The sequence below is a fragment of the Toxorhynchites rutilus genome, chromosome 2, assembly GCF_029784135.1.
Source record: "Toxorhynchites rutilus septentrionalis strain SRP chromosome 2, ASM2978413v1, whole genome shotgun sequence".
Classification (NCBI taxonomy): domain Eukaryota; kingdom Metazoa; phylum Arthropoda; class Insecta; order Diptera; family Culicidae; genus Toxorhynchites; species Toxorhynchites rutilus.
In genome coordinates this window covers 85988622-86006863 of record NC_073745.1, presented here as the reverse complement: position 1 = coordinate 86006863, position 18242 = coordinate 85988622, and the positions used below count along the sequence as shown (strand labels likewise).

Below are 18242 nucleotides of genomic sequence, written 5' to 3'. Positions count from 1 at the left end.
GGGATCAGGTGCTGGTTTGATGAATGTTTCCTACATCCCTCTTCCTTTACGACGACGCCTGCCCAGCTTAACCGTCCGATATAGTTTGTTTACTGAAGGTATTAAAAGTTTTGTGTTCGGAACAATGGCGCGCGGTTTAACAATGCTCCCTTCCTCGGATTCGAATGGATTCGAATGTGGGCAGAGCGCGCGTGCGATGGATTGGGACTGGGTACTACTGGTTTTGAGTCTCCGAAACTTTCGACAAGGACAAACGATCTAAGTTGAGAGTTTCCGAGCGCAGCAGACCTTTTGCTTCGTTCGAAACGGGTCGAATTTGAATGACATTGGGAAATGGAAGTTCATGGATACCACAACAACATTCTGGCTGGCTGGCGCGACCGGCAAAGTGATTCGGTGAATTTGGTTCTTCATTACCAATTCCGCGCCGTGTGATTCTTGCCGAGTCGATGCTTTTTCGGGGAGAGAGATTCAGCGAAGGCGAGGGAATGGTGACAAAAACAGAATGCGCCTCCGTGTGTCAAAAGTCGTTAATAAACTTGTTTGATTTGCATTCTTTGGCAGTCGCGTTCAAGAAGGAAATTGGTGTTTTTTCTGTTTCCTTTTGTGGGTTAGAGTTTTATGACTTAATGCGACGAAAGGAACGGAGGACCACCTTCGCACCGAAGGTGTTGTTTCGTTTTGCAGCACTAAAATGGAAGTGTTTTTTTTATACTTTCCTTGGGTTTGTTTCGTTTCGCCATTGGAAAAATGGGCTATTACAGCCTAGATGCTTCCAGAATGGTAATCTTAATTTAATTTACATTTTCATTTCAGTGGATTTTATGTTGAAGGGATGGAGCGGCCATCGTAACATCGACCCGGGGCAATTTGGGCGTTAAATTTGGCAACGGAATCTCGTGCTTTTCTCCAATAAACTACGTTACTAGATCTTATTGTTTGTAGTTCAAGATGATAGCTCATCGTTCACCGATGTATGAACAACATTCTTCAGATTGTGATATACAATAACTGTACTATTTTGCTAACGACAACTTCTTAGATGACATTAACGTTCCAAAAATAGCCCCACTGTTCAACATAGTATTATTTGTATAATTTCAAGCTAAATACTTAGTACGGTGCTCCCGTGGCCGAGTTGTTAGCGTCGAATCTAACATGCCAGGGGTTCGGGTTCGATTCCCGTTATAGTCGGGGGAATTTTTCGTCAAAGAAATTTCCCCCGTCCTCTTCTGTGGTCACGCTCCTCCCTACCCCTTTTGTTACCTAAAATAACTGGAAAGTTCGAAACTACATTGTCGAGGAAACCTTCATTCTATAGTAGATAATGGTGCGTATTAGTTTCTATGAAAAAGTTCAAGAGCTTTTTTAAAAAAATCGATTAGTTGTAAAATTGCTTGTGCGGCAAAAGTGCGCACTAGCGTTTTGCTCTCAAAAAATATATATAAAATGATTTGACCCAAATTTGTAACGGGAATCACAAGAAAAAAAACGCATTTGAAGAAATGCACTCCAGAAATGGTTGAAATGGCCCGACAGAGGCTTCGGGGAGGAGTCTCGAAGCGTCGGATTGCGACAGACCTGGGTATTTTGGAATAAGCTCTGAGGAGGAGGTTCACATCAGTAAGTGATTTATGATTTGAATCTTCTTTTATTGACATTTCTACTTCTGCTGCGATGTACCAGCGAGCACCTAGGGCGATTCAGACCAGTATTTACGAGTGAGCAGTCTGTGAATCTGGCGAACCATCGCAGAGCACTGGACAAAGTTTTCCATGGTATGACTCTCAAACATTTACGGCGTCTGGCGTTTAATTTTGCGGAAGCCAACAACTTCCAGCACGAATTCAAGCAAGTTGCAAAACTGGCAGGAAAAGATTGAGGATACATCGTCTGACTCTTCGAACCCCGAACCGCACAACGAAGCAACAGCGCTCCAAGGCAAAGCGTCGGAATCCGCAGAACCGAAATCCAAGATGAGAAAGAAAAATAAACAGCTGCTTAAAAATAATTCAAAATGAGTTTCAAATAAAAAATGCTTTTATTTTCACCATTCAATTCAATAACGGTTATGTTTCGATTATATTTTCACAATCAACTTAAAAAAAAAAATTGTTTTTTTTTTCAACAAGGAGTTCCAAATAAATCTGGTGAAGGTAACTATGTATTTATAAATTTGATTTGTTCATAAAAAGAATTCAGTTTCAAATGTTGGACATTTTATATTATCAGTCTCACCCCTCCCAAAAATCGCCACGTGGTATGTGGATGGCCCGTTATCATATTTCTAGGTGCCATGATCAAACAGCACATAACTGAAATCTCTGAAAAGTTGATTTTATGATCCCTGGCCAAAACGGAGCGACCAAAGTTTGTTCATAATATCACCGCTATGAAGCAGAACTGTCAGAAAAAAAAATCAATATGCAGAAAGTTTCATAACTCCTCAGGAATGCTTTCTAAAAACATTGTATCTTCTACAAAGTTGATCCTATGGTCCCTGGCCATAACAGTTTGGCAACAGCTTAGTTCTAAAAAACACCTTAAGAGGAGCCCTGATGTACATTTTTTGAAAAACTTTAATAAAAATAAAGATAAATTTGTACGGAGTATTTTTCTTATACATAAAAATACAGTTTAAAATCCATAATTTGGGTCAATTTCTTTGCATTTGAACTGTGTAAAATAGAAAATAAGAGGAATATTTTATGAGTAAATTATTTTTATTTACTGATAACATGAGTATAAAAATCAACAAAAGATTACTTCAAAGACTTCAATACTGATTCAAGAAATTCCTTAGGATCATTCGGCATAGTAGCTATGTTTGTTTGTAAGGTTTCAACAATATGAGATGCATTCAAAAGATTTTGTAGGTTTACTTCCGCACTTACTTCAGTAACTTCGATGGAATCCGGAGACGGATATGCTTTTTCCTCAGCCTCAATAATTGTGTGATGAGAAGGAAAGACGTCAGCATGATTATTTTTAGCAATCGATCTCATCGAAGAGCAATTCCAAATGAAATCGACAAATGAGAAAACATGAGTATTTTTGATTCGAAAGAAAGTTCGTATTCCGTTTGGGTTAGAGGAAATATGAGATTTCCACAGTCCCCACAAATTTCCAAATATTTTCTGACTCAAGTGTAACTTTTGGAATGGGCGTATCGATTTTAGTAAGAAAAATCTTTTTTTGAATTTACATCTCAAAAACTATGAGCCCTTTCCGAAATAGTGTCTTCGAAGGAGTTATAGAGTGTTGATGTACAAACGTGAAAAAATATACACTGTGAAAAAAAGAGTAGTTTTTTTTTACAAAAAAAAAAAACATTAATTTGCAATATTAAAAAAAATTCATATCGAATAGAAGTCATGTAGAAAATTTAAAATATCAGTCCAAGATGGTAAAACTATTTTTGACGAATTTTGTGGAACATCGATTTTTTATGAATTTCCGAAACATCGAATTTTTGTATGTTAACAATTTAGTCACAAATTATGAATCCTTATGTGATTTAAAATAAAAAAGCTCTTTATCAATCTCCTGCAGCCATTCTCGAGATATTTGGAAAAACATTTCTGATTTTTTGTCTTATTCAATTTTATTTATTTTTTAAATTATATAAGGTAAATGATTTTGGTTTGTCCAGTCGAAAATATGATCATGGTTTGTCCACTTTTTTGAATGCTCTAATTCAGCACACCTTTGTCAAATCAGGTATTCGAATATTTCAAAACATATAAATAAAATTGTCTTTTTCATGATTTCCAGTAGTTTTATAGTATATTTTTACGGAATCACATGTTTTAAAGGATTATAAAATACACCATCTATTGGTGTCAATGCGCCCCTCATTCGAGCTAACTTTTAATCGATCACCAGATGACTATTTGGCACGTATTCAGACCTTTTCTGGATTATAATACTTACAAATATTGTAAACATCATTCTTGCGCACCATTTGTATCAGATTTACTTAGCAAAACCATTAAATCAACGCATTTTGATGAACTCAATTCTGATCATGAGTTGTCCAATTCACTAATCTTGTTTTGTCCACATGATTTCTATGGCAACCGCTTGGCGCACTGCAGTTTGTTTATTGTGTCCTTCGCGGATAGCAGAAATAAAGTTTTTTTGTGTTGAGTGTGTTGGGTAACACTTTTAAAATGCCCAAGAAAAGGCAATATTCTGAAGAAAGCCCTAAATTATGAATGGGTCAATATAATAATGGCAGTAAACTCAAGCAATGATAAATACAATATCTACTTGAGAATTCGAATGTTTTCATTCAAAAATGGCGATTTCTAAAACCGGACAAACCATGATCATTTTTTGGACAAACATGATCAGAGGTGGTCAAACCATGATCATAATTTCTCTTTCACGAAAATCGTTATAGAACATAAAAATTTGAATAATCTCAACGCCTTATGATAGTATTAGCAACTAGAGACTTGGGGCTTGGGACAAACCCAAACTCGTATCGATTATATGTGATTTTCATGAAAAAAAAATCGATTTGCTTTTACTAGTTGCCTGAAAACACACCAAATCGGACAAACCAAGATCATTTACCCTACACCCAGGTTTTTTTTTTCGCGGGGGATACGTACCTCGTAAAAAAAATCGCGTAAAAAAAACTGCGTTAATTGGAAAATCCACGTTAATTGGAAAATCCGCGTAAAAAAAACCATGTCACCTAATGATAGATATCAAATGGGACTATCCTTACGTAGAACGGAAGTGAAAAATTGAGTGTTACTCGTTTCCGAAAACCCGTAGTTTTTTTTTGTAATTTCGTTGGTTACTCATAGCTATAGTCCAGTTTTCCTTACGAATGAGGACATCTGCTGTTGCTAGAAGATTCCCTTGTGATTTGTACACGCCGATGCACGTGCAGTACCATTGTTGGACCGTCCAGAGCTAAGTAGACAGGAAAATCCATTCACGAATCGCTGCCCGTAAAAACCCCGCCCGTTGTACAGGTAGGTGAGCTACCCTAACACCTAAAATCCACGTAAGAATCGTGATAAAGTGCGGCACTAATTTCTTTCATAAGCTCTAAGCTCCGTTACAAGCACTAATTACCGTGATATGCTCTGAGGGAACATAAGCGAAAAATGTGATCTAAGGGGGAGATGTGATATTGCTCCTTTTTTACGCGGGTACCGTGTAAAAAAAAACCGCGTTTATTGGAAAATACGCGTAAAAAAACCGCGTTAATTGGAAAAACCGCGTTAATTGGAAAAACCGCGTTAATTGGAAAAACCGCGTTAATTGGAAAATCCGCGTAAATAAAACCGCGAAAAAAAACCGCGTAAAAAAACCTGGGCGTATGCATTTATTTTATTTTTTTCATGTAAAAAGAAGTCATGTAGAAAATTTAAAAAATGTGTACAAGATGGTAAAACTATTTTTGACAAACTTTGTGGAACATCGAATTTTAATGAATTTTCGAAACTTCGAATTTTTGTATGTTAACAATTATTTTTAGCCACAAATTATGAATTCTGATGTAATTTAAAATAAAAAAAAAGCTCTTTATCAATCTCGAGATATTTAAAAAAGTATTTCTAATTTATTGTCTTTTTTATAGTAAATAGGCCCTTTTAATATGTTTGTCGTGTTATACCGCCATGTTAATGACATTTTATTAATTTGCACTTAATTTTCAACAACTTTTCCAAATACATCATTATGTTGAAAATATATGTTTAGAAGTTACGTCGAAAAACAATTGAAGACATGTGGGTTAAAACTCCTAAACATAACATGAGTAACTCTTAAACATATATTTTTACCATAATGATGTATTTGGAAAAGTTGTTGAAAAACACTTGTGTCAAAAAATTCCCAAATGCTGTGGAAAACTCATATTTCCTTCAACCCAAACGGAATACAAACTTCCGTTCGAATCAAAAATACAAGTTTTTAAATTCTGCATTTTTAGTTCGATTTCATTTGGAATTGCACCGAAGGATACTGATCTTTGCTAAGTTCCGCTTCAAAAATCAAAGACATACCCTCTTCAGGGTTCAGTTTTACAGGGAGATTGCGTCCTTCGTAACTCTTAAACGTATCGAAAAAGTAGGCCGCCATCTGAGGATTATCGAAAATTGTAAAGATTAGTTTTGAAACATGTTCTCACCATCCATTTTGAATTTAGTAACAGCGGCATACAAAAGTTCAGCAGAAGAGTGCTTTTTTGAAGCGTTTCTGTTTTGTCTTTTCAACCGGAAAATCGAATCCTCAAACGATATCGACAGACGAACAACTAAAACCCGTCGTTTCTTAATTGCATTTTCTGGTAGGTCAAACAAAATTTTACTATCCAACCAACCATCACAATAGGAAAGGAAAGAGTTTTTCCACACATTTCTCATCATTCATAAAATTTGGAGAAAAAACGCGTTGTTTCACTTCGAACGACTGAAGTTCTCAAATCGTATTTCGCAAGACAAACTTCGAAAAGCTTAGTCAACATATGCTCAATCAATTGCCTTTTCTGTGCAACCGTGACGAGATTTACTTTCTCCCGAAGGAGTGGATTCTTTTAGTAACTGAAAATAGCTTCACTCTGTTAAACACAAACAATAACGTCAATCTTCACTAGGCACTTCTTTTCCATACGTTTATTAATCATAATTACCTGATTTGGTCACCAAATAAATGTTTCCGGTTTTCATATTTCAAATACCATGTCTTGTACTACACGCAAACATCCGTTTATTTTTACAGGCTCAGTTACATAGGTTTAAAGGAGCCAGACTCTTAACTATATTTTTACTAAAATATATTAATATGTTTCCTCAATTCTATGGTTTATAAAAAAGGGAACCGATTACTCGCGGTCGACTCGAGTTTAGAAGGGTGACATTCACCTTGATATATCGATATATCCGTAGTTTTTTCTCTTTTATATTTTAAATTCTACACCAAAATTGTCTTCGTACCACTTTTAGAGAATTTGTCAATATCTTAATCCTGTTCAAAGTTGTTGATGGGTTCTCACCTAAAAACTCATGATTTCAATTTCAATTTACTCAAATACAAAAAATAACATAACTTTGAAAATCACATATTATATAAAGTGAAATTTGTTCTTTCAAATTCCGTCAACAAACATTTTTTATGTTTGCCCCAGAAAGAATGGCAAGAGCAATTGAAAAGAGCGTATTTATGGGAATAAATATCAATAACTTCGAGTGAAGTTCAGATATTGACAAGTTCTGCATCGAAAAATGTTTGTATTAGTATGTTCTACAAGTCTTTAGAAGACAGTTCGTATGTAAAGTCTGAAACATAAAAGTTAGAGCAAAAAAACAGTTTTTGTCATGGTGACCCTAACGGAAATCGGCGCTATATCGGTTAATTCAAGAGATAGAAAAAAAACTTTGTTCTACAAAGATGTCTCAAATAACTGGGACTACAACATTGTTGAACTATGTCTACCTCTGTCTATAAAGATGAGAAAGATTTTTCATTTCATCGACAATTTTGGTCACCCTATTTTTGATAACATAAAAATGAGCGCTCTATTATGTGTGACAACTTTGTCGAAAACAGTTTTTGTCTAGAGAATAACTGTCGAGCTCTAAATGCTAATTTCCACTCAAATGCATCCCGTGGACCATTGTGCACTGTGCAATGCTTGGTTGATTTAGCGTGGAATTGCTTCAAATCAAAAACATATCAAATGTTCTCCCGTTCCACAAAAATCCACATTTTTTTTATAAAATTGGAGATTTCCTTGCAGAAAACGGTTCTAACCTCATTTCTGTCTTCTTCAAACATTGCCCGTCACTAGCCACAACATGTTCCTGTCAGTATACGAAATCCTTGTCTGGAAAATTGCAGGTCTTCCGAAGCAATCCAGTGCCGCTCAGGCAGGCCATTTGTCACGGTAGTCAAAAATCCGATACCGCAATCCGGCATTCGACATCTGACAATATTACTGGCGGGATAGGGCGTCCCATCGAAGTGTTTCCGAGAAATTTGGATTTGAACGTTTCTATGCGACTCTTTGCTAAAAACTAGTACTGGCTAAAAAAAAGTTGCCGGTTTTTATTTGCACATCTGATACTTTGGCAGCCTTTTTATTTTTACTCAATCTTCCAAATTTCAATTTGAGTTTCCCACTGACAATTGTTGATAAACAAAAAAATATTCATTCAAAAAATCTTTCTATGTAGCGAGTAAAGTTTTGAACACCTCTACAGGAAAATTTCAATTCCATGCGAATACATCTCTGTTGTGCAATTCTCTTTACAAATAATCTGCTTTGTTTTTGTTTCGGCCATCAATGTCGGCAAGCGAACTCAACATTCCCGTCGACGATAGTTTCAATATGTTCTCTTATTCTTCTTAATCCGCACTGCATGTTTTCCGTATGACATCCTTACGTCCGTATACCAGACAAGGTGTCAAGGTGTGCGCGCTTGTATGTAAAAAGAAAAAAAAGCACAATGTTTTCGCTTTCCCGTGTATCTTTCCTTTCGCCATTTGTAACGCAGCGGTGTTAGTTGCAGCATCCGGTTGGCATTAAACGAAAGAAAAGTTCACAACACCTGAGGGGGCAGAAGAGAACAGCACTGCAGCAATACGAGCGGAAATAATCCTGTGAAACAAAGAAAAATCACGACACAAACAAACTCCTTCCGTTTGCCTGGATGTCGATGGATGGGTTGGTTTGGGTAAAAACCAGCGCAGCTTTCTTATTGCAAAGCTGTGAGCTGTGAGGAGATTCCGAAAGGTGGTGGTGGGGTCTACAGTAATGGGGCTGTTGAGCCTTCGATAATTGCCTCGACGCCTTCCCGCGCGACTGAGTTGTCGTCGTCGTCGTGGGAGCTCATTTTCTCGGGGAAAGGATTGTTGTGCTCTCGAGCAGTGCAATGGTTGCTGCGTTGCCGCTGGCAACCTGAGCTTTCCAACACAAAGAGTACAGGTCTCAACAAACTGTTGTTAAAGTAAAGTTAATGAGACGTGTTTAGTTTTGATAACGAGTGCCGCGAGCTGATGCTGGTGCCACTAGCAGATATGTTTCCTTTGTTCTTCCGAAACTACTCGCAGACTGTCGCAAGAGCGGTTGAAGTTTGAAGAGGTTTTCTCCGTTTGGTGTGGATAATATTGATTTTGAAATACACGCAGTAATTTATTTAATGGAGCGAGAATAAAACTGAATGATCCTCCCCGTCTGCGATATCATTTTTTTTTTATCCAAAATATATATTTTTATTAAGGCTCATATGGCGTCAACCTGACGGGGCCGGGAGTTCAATATTTCGACAATGTTTGCCTTATAACTATGTTAGTAATATGTAACCGATTACTCGCGGTTGGCTCGAGGTTAGTATTACAAGTGTTTTCGTAATTGTGATGTTGCTGTCTCCAATGCTCTGTACCTGTGCCCGACACGGGATACTTCCTTTTGGGATGCAGCTGACCATTAATCAGCAACGCCCCCTAGTCTGTACCCCATATCTAGCGTGGTGCGTCTTCTCGACTCGAGGAATCCATATGCGATATCATGTTTTAATTAAATGTATTTTTCAATGAAATATGCGTATCACAAATGAGATATAATTAAAATGTTCCTTCACTTCTTCGACTTCTCAACCATATTAACAGTCACTGGATGCATTCAGTTTTAATATTCATCATAACTTCTCGTCAACGCTCGCATTAATCTCACATTCAGTAACCATGACGAGAGAGTCAGTCCCCACCGAGTGCAATATTGATAATTGTGTAAATTTCATTTGCACCAACGAAAATGCTGCGTATCAAATTTTAATTGGTGGCTGATGAACTTCATTAACAACCGCTACAATTGCAAACGGTGGGATTAATTTGAAATCTGTTCCAGGGATTCATTTGCGTTCCATTCTCGTTTCGTTAGTTTAGCTCTACGAGATTCAATAATCCGCTATCTGCTATCGACATTCGCATATCGATATACCTCGAACAGAGCTCGCCTTGTCCAACGCTAGCTATGAGTTACAGACTCGCTCTAATCCCGGCACGTTGTTCCTATTATATCCGGGCACATCTTCGGGTATAATATATGGAGCTAAGAAACGCAGCACGGGGCTTTCTTGGGGAACGATCGGAAGCATAAGCTATGCTAAAAGTTGCCACGTTGCCTAGACTACCAGAGGACTATGTAGGAGGACATGGGGGTACGTATGCGGGGGTACGTGTATGCACGCTGCATGCACTTCCACCCATAAACCGCTTTTCCTCTTCTCACAGACTCTTCAAACAAAAATGTACTTGCAGGAGTTTGCAGGGGTTGATGCTGCGGAGCACTTTTATTCGTATCTACTCTCGAAGCGCGGCATATTTTCACTTCATGAAGACGGGAGCATACACTCGAGTCTTACGTGTAGCGAAATTGGGTAACCCAAATGGAATGAATAATCAGTCACAGATGTGAAAAGGAAGCACATCCTTCGCCACACCTTCAGCCTTACATTACATTGTGTGTGGAGTGTTTTCTCGTTGCTGAGATTTTCATCCTTTCGTTTACCCAGGTTTGATCATTTTCGAAATTGCAATATTTTCGATGTTATTTAGTTCGATTCTATTAGCACTTTGAGTTAGTTCTTGTCCGGAAAGGGTCTGGGAAAAAGTATGAGGAGCACAAGAATGATTTTACTGTTTTTTTTTATAAAAGGTCATTCGTTTGAAACATGCTCCAACGGAAGCCACAACCTTGAACCAACTTTCATGCAATACATGCAGTCCACGCTGGTGGAAATCTGATTGTTTTGAAGCGATCCAATTATCAGGCCCATTTTTTATTTCTTCATATGTTCGGAATCGCTTCGGGAAGAGCCTCTCAGTTAACTCTTTCTAGATAATTCCTGATAAATCCTTATCTTATCTTGTTGTGTCCATTCTCCTTTTCCAGTCGTCTTTTTCCGCACAGCTCACACTTGAACACCTGATGTCTGATAGAAAACCATTATTTATTACTTCCTACAATTTCAGAATCATTCAATTTTCAATCAATTTCCAATCTCCATGCATCGATCTGAACTCGAGAGCACGCTGGGTGAGAATGAGATTTTTCAAAAAAAATTGTTGATGCCATGTCGAGATCTAGTGTCATCTCGAAATTTTTTTTATTGTCAAAAATCGGCACTTTGGGACTTAGGTTTATTTTGGAATACGAAACGAAAAGTATGGTTTTGGGTGCCGATAAAAATAGTTATCTCGATTATTCATTCGAAACTTGCTACGAAATGCTGATTTGCACAATAATATACCCTATGCAAAATATTAGCTCATTCGGACTTCATTTACTGGTGTCGCAGACGTTAAAATTTGAGTTTTTTTGGAAACCGAAAAATCACCGAAAATCGGGGTTTTTTTTTTAATTATGCCAAATGTCTTTAAATTGCATGACACGTTGAGATTTACGCTTATCTAAAAAAAAAATTTTTTAAATCGATTTTTCAAACGAAAAAACAAGCAAGCGTCAGAAAAAAAATTTTTTTTTTGGCAAAAAAACTAATTTCGAGATAACTGTAAATCTCGACGAGTAATGTAATTTTAAGACATTTGGCATCAAAAATTTTTTTTCGAGATCCCCAATTTCCTTAAGTAGCTTAAGTCCGACTGTGCTGATATTGTGCATAAGGTGTTTTTTCGAGATGGTGAACATTTTTTACGGGGTAACTTTTTGAAACTCGAGATGACCATTTTAATTGGCACCCTAACCTACACATACCAAGAGAAAATTATGTAAGTAAAATATCTTAATACAGTGGAATCCCGATTATCCGCGGTGAGCTAGCCCGACTATTTCGAGGATAATCGGGGTTCTACTGTACCTGAAAGTAAAAGAACTTTCAAATGATATATAAAGGGTGTGTTACATCAAATTGCATCACGGAAAAAACGCTGTAGAAATTCGCCCAGTAGACCGATCCTTTTGAAAATTTTAGACAGTAAAATAAAAACTATTAAACAACTTTTGGCATTTTCTTTTTATTCATACTTCGAGCCCAAGCCCGTATGCTCGCACCTTCCTCTTTACCCCGTCCATAAGGTTCTGTACAACGTCAGGTTGTAGTTTTTTTTGAACAGAAATCCATTTTCTCTTGAAGTCCGCCTCCGATTTGACAACTTTTGGGTTCTTCCGGAGGGCCTGCTTCATAATCGCCCAATATTTCTCTAACGTTTGGAAACGTTTGGAAACAATTTTTTTTTGTAACTTCTACATTAAACGAATTATCTATACTGCACCCTTTTTGTCAAAAGTAGCAGAAAAGGACCAGATGCGTTAGTAGTGTCATCCGCACTTATCGTTTGCAGGCGGAAACTAGCTTATGGTGGGCAAAATTAGTTGAAAAACATTTAATTTTGATCCGACCATCTCTGATTTTTTTTAAGTAGAACTACGTCTTTCATTTCTATACTGGGGTGTAAGTTCGAAGTTTCGAAAACGAAAGCGTTACGCCGGAGAACGAGATTTTGAGCGTTAATAGCTCCTAAACAACTGAACAAAATGGTATGACAAACACTTCATTCAAAAGATAAAATGTCTACGCATTGTATGCTTGTTACGTATTGTTCCAAAATTTGTTTCAATAACTCTAAAATTGCTTCCAAAACAGGCTATTGAAATCGGTATATAAGCGAGTGCCGCTCGGAAATCCACTCAGTTATGATTGCGCAACGATTGAGGTACGATCGCTGGAATGGATGGATAATTCCCTAACACAGACTTCAAACCATAGAGCCAGGGGAATTCGGCGTAGCAAATTAGATACAAGCAGCGAGAACTTTTGTACTCGTTTGCGTTTCTGCAAATCAGAATGTTTCCCCAACACAGATTTCGAAATCATGGATCCTGAGGAAATCGGCATTGCAAAATAGATGTGAGCTGCGGGTACTTTTGTATTCGCTTGCGTTTCTGCAAATCGGAATGTTTTTCTAACACAGATTTCAAAACCATGGAGCCTGAGGAAATTGGCATAGCAAATTAGATGCAAGCAGCGGATAATTTAGTACTCGCTTGCATTTTTGCAAACCGGAATGTGTTTTCCCAATACAGATTCCGAAACCAAGAAGTTGGGAAAATCGGTATTGCAGATACATTCAAGTCGGCAATACTTTTCTACCCCCAAGCATTTTCACACTCCGGAATTCGTTTTGCTATCACGGTCTACAAAAACGGGTACAAATGCAACGCTTTGGCTCGATTATTCCAGACTGCATTGGAACAATTGGAACTTCATGTCGTCAACTCATTGAACTTCTACGCATACCGTTTGATGATTAGGCAAAATTTTGATAACTATTTGCTGCGATAACTACTACCATAATGCATGAATTGACTTAAATTGGGATTTGTTTGCAATTGAATTTATAAATAGTAAATAATTTAATCAATACAAAAGATAACTCTGCGCAGCGGCGATATCGTACTCAATGAGGAACATCCGAGGTGGGATTATTGCTAATTGAAGAAATACAATTGATTACTAAGTCAATGGCAGTCCTACGTCAACCTTGCGGTTATATCATAGACATAACCCATTCATATTTTTTAACTCGTGCATGAGGCGACAGCTTCCCAAAGGTACAATCTTCATTATTATATGAGCAATTTTCATTGCGACTGTTTTTTTTACAGAACCAAAATTCTTGGGCAGTTAATAATCATTCAATGATAAATAATATTTCAAATATTATTATTAAATTTTTTGATATGCATAAATTTTGGTTTTTGTTTTTAGAGCATAAAAAATAATTTGATTTTTTCCCTCGTGAAGATAGAAAATACATTTCTTATATGGTAAAATATATACAGCCATTCCATGTGAAACCGATATAGTGGTTTTCAGATTTTCGTGAAAAGCTGTAATTCTTTTACGCAAAATATTGTTAGTCCACTTGATATATGCGCTAACGAAATTGATGTGAAAAATGATATATAAATTTATGTGATAAAACGCACTCCTATATCTTCTTCTATCTATATAAATAAAAATGGATCGCCGAATGCGTTGATAAGAGCAAAATTCGAAAAAGGAATTGTCCGGTTTGGGGTTGTCTTTATTCTATCATATTTTCTGTATTAAACACTTATTCCATGTAACGGAGAAACATGTGTCTGAAAATAAGTTGATATTTTAATGACGAGTTTTGGTGGAAGTACTAGGAATTTTATAGTAAAAGGTAATTTAGAAGGGTTAATTAGAAGATCAACCAATTAACAGTTCTGCGATTGGACCCATGAACGTGCGCTTAGTAAGACGTGAATGTGATAACGAAAAATACATTTTGGGCAGGACGAAGTTTGCCGGGTCAGCTAGTGTAAACTATAAAAAACAAATACAATCAAAAATTATGAAAACAAAATCCATTTTTTGTAAGCATAATATTTTTCTAAACATGAATAGTTCATTGGCAAGGAATGACAAGGAATGACTGAATTTAAAAATTGAAAAAGACAATCAATTAGAAATGTTTTTTCAAATATCTCGAGAATGGCTGCATTCAGAAGGAGACTGATAGAAAGCTTTTTTTTATTTTAAATCAAATTAGGATTTATAATTTGCAGTTAAAAATAATTGTTAACATACAAAAATTCGTCAAAAATTGTTTTACTATCTTGGACTCATTTTTTCAATTTTCTGCATGACTTCTATTTTATATGGATTTTTGTGAATAAAAAAAGAGTACTAATTTCTTTTCTCAGTGTATATTTAATACTCTATAACTTTCTTTCTAAGACACTGTTTCGGTACGATTCATAGTTTTTGAGCTATAAATTATCAAAGATTTTTTTTACTAAAATCGATGTGCCCTTTTTAAAAGTAACACTTGAGTCAAAAAAATCCCAATTGCTGTGGAAAACTCATATCTCCTCCAACCCAAATGGAATACAAACTTTCATTCGAATCAAAAATACTCATATTTTGTCATTTGTCGATTTCATTCACATTTCATCAAAATAAAAGGATATTTTTTCATTCAAACAACAATATCTCTGTATGAAAGGTCCCAAAGGAACGCTATAGGAATCAAATGTAAGCTGGTTGATTGTTGAAGTCAAATTGGAAAAATTGTGTTGATCCATAAAATCTGTGAAAAAACATAAAGGAATAGATTTTTTATTTCTTCCCGATAATTCTGTCCATTACATCTACATTAGGGTGGCAGCGAAAATGGTCATGTCAAATTTTAAAAACTGACCATGTACATTTCGTTTATTGGCCTTTGCAAAGTTTCAGCTCAATCGGACATTCAAAGTTTTGATTTTTTGATCCTCGAAAATCTTCCAAGGGGGGAGTAAAGTAAATTTGGAAAATCGAAAATATTTTTTCAATGCCAAATGACTTGAAATTGCATGAAACGTCGAAGTTTTTGGCCAAAAATCGACCATTTAGGACTTGAGAAGCAATGAAGGCATGTAAAAAAAATTTTTTGTCGAATTTATAGAACTGACTATGTACATTTTGTTTATTGGTCAAAAAAAAACACCTGTGCGAAATTTCAGCTCAATCGGACATGGTTCAGGGGTGCCTCAAAGCGCTCAAAGTTTTGATTTTTTGATCCTCGAAAATCTTCCAAGAGTAAAGTAAAGTAAAGGAACAAAGTAAATTTTTTTTTCGATGCCAAATGACTTCAAAATGCATGAAACGTCGAGATCTGGTGTTATCTCGGAAATACATTTTTGGCCGAAAATCGACATTTTAGGACTAAGTCTGAAAGGCCGAAAAATCAAATTTTTAAGTGTTTTGAGGTACCCCTAAATCATGTCCGATTGAGCTGAAACTTTGTACAGATCATTTTTTGGACCAATGAATGAATTGTACATGGTCGGTTTTTGAAATTCGATGATGATTTTTTTTCCATACATCCATTGCCACCCTAACCTACATACACCATGATAAAAATTTGTTCGTAGAAAATTCCAAAACTTGAGAGTTTAAAGTTTAAAGTTTAAGTTTAAAGTGATGTTCATCCCATTTTTATATGTTCACTCAACACTCAACACTGGATAATCTCTTGCTTAAAGTAAACTGACACACAAGACGAATTCCATGCCAACTCGTCTTAGGAGCTTAACACTTTTTGCATTTTTGTATGAAGACTCCTGAAAAATTAATGTTTTACTCGTAACATTTTCGTGTGTAAATTCTAGCGTTTGACTCTTTTCTAAAAATAATAAAGTTTTCACAACATGTATCGCGGTAATATATACATAAAAAAATTTGCCAATTATACATTAGTGGTAGTTTTTAAAAGAGAACATGAAAAAGTTGTTATCAGAATTTTTTTCCCTGTAAAGATGCCCATTTTCCGATGTATGGGTCTTGTTGGAAATTGTAAGGGCTATTTATTTCATTTTTTTTCAAAATTTTAGAAACATGTTTATGTTTGATTTTTTTTTTAAATCAGAACCTAAATAATTTCCTATGACACATGAAAAAGTTGTTGTTTCAAAAACTTTTACCCTTTAAAAGTGCCTATCTTCCGATGTATGAACGACTTGTTTAAAATTGTAAAAAAAAAAAAATTATAAATTTATAAAAAAAAATTTTTTAAAACTTTTTTTTTGAGAATTTAAAAAAAATCCTAGTTCCTTCCTGATTGCTATTTTCATATTCTCTGGTTTTTTCAAGTTTCTAGACCCCAAAACGCACTCAGTTTTATTGTAATTTTAGAAGGTATTCATTTCTGTTACCAAGCCATTTCTCTATTTTTAATATTTTACCAAAACATTTTAAAGCTCAAGCCGTATAATAAAGTGAAATTATTTTCCTCAACTGATGGGAGTATAGTACAGAAGATAGAAAAAGTAAAAACAAATATGGAGTACCTTAAGCATCAACACGATGGCAGCATCAGCAATAACACACCCTCTTCTCGAGCTGCCCTCGAAATTGCGTGCTCCTCCACGGCAGATATCCACTTTTATAAATGCTTCTTTCGCCTGCTCGCGACGACTTGACGTCGGAAGGGCACACAGATTGTAGCCACACCACAAGGACGACGTGTGTATCATCTGACACAGAGGAGGAGCGTGGCAAGGCAAGGGCAAGAACATTATGGAGATTTGCAGAGAAAAGACTGCGTCGTCGTGCTGTGGGCGAGGTCAGGAACATGACAGATATCTTGTATCTTAGAATCTGTGCAAGGAGATAAATTTGTCTAGGATTTTAATTCTATTTTGTATGTGCGCAAACCCCTCGGTACCATTAATCTGTTTGATGTGGAAAACGGAATGGGAGAGCTGCTTGTTCTGCGAAGTATCACTTTCTAAGGGAAAGACATATGAATGGGGAGGCTTTGGGGATGCTACAGTTTCCAGAGCTCGGAAGGGTTTTTTCTTTCTTGCTTTCTAGGAGAAATTATGAAGATTATGGTTGGCAGAACGGAAAAGTAATTACGATGAGTGATAACTTTATGCAGGATGACAAATTGGGTGTATAATGTGGCTTTAGCGTAGCTCAGAACCCTTTTCGCAAGTAGCGCGAAACGTATGCCGAGATGAATGTTTGTATAGTTGTTATTTGTATTTTCTTTTCCTGCTCTGCGGTTCCGTTTCTCCGCGGCAATGGCACAGAGAATCTCGGTCTTATTCATTAAAATGATTATTTGTACAAATGAAACACATTTACGATTGCATCCACAGCCCAGCCCGGATGGATGGGGTACGTAAATTCATATTTATTTACTACGGCACATGGCATGCGGAACAGACACGCTATCGTGCCGTGATGCGACGATTGAAATAAAGTCGAGAGCAACTGAATGCGCGTTGGCCATCCCGCAAAAGATGGGAAGCGTAAAAAACGGAGCGAAAAAAAAACTGTAATGTATTTTTATTATTTCAATATTTACAAACAAGTTTTGCCGGTGCAACCGCGTAACATTATCCTTTTTCCCCCTCGCTCACCGCTGATACTCACGATGAGTCCTAGAGATTCGGAGAGCGAAGCCGTGCTGTCTGCGACAAAATGACGATGAAAATCAACACAAAGTGATGGCGAAGGGCGATGGATGAATGGATGGATGGAGCACAGCACACAAGCAAAAAGTTTGCATAATTTATTCACTGATGCTAACCCGACAAAAATGATCTATTATGAATTTACTTTGTTTTTCAAACTCGGAGTATTTGCTATAGGGAGATTTCGGAAGCGGAATTTGTTCTGACAGTGCGAGCGAGAGTTGCGCTTAGTCCCTAATGGTGGGGTTCCCCCCTGAACTTT

General features: G+C 36.5%; 1 protein-coding gene and 1 pseudogene across 1 annotated transcript in view; one reads left to right on the top strand and one right to left on the bottom strand.

Annotated features, from left to right (window-relative positions):
- LOC129770127 (ras-related protein Rap-2a) overlaps positions 1 to 18242 on the bottom strand; it is a 500200-nt gene that overhangs the window by 48589 nt on the left and 433369 nt on the right. The gene's annotated exons all lie outside the window — the stretch shown is intronic.
- On the top strand, positions 13418 to 13580 carry LOC129772396 (U4 spliceosomal RNA; annotated as a pseudogene).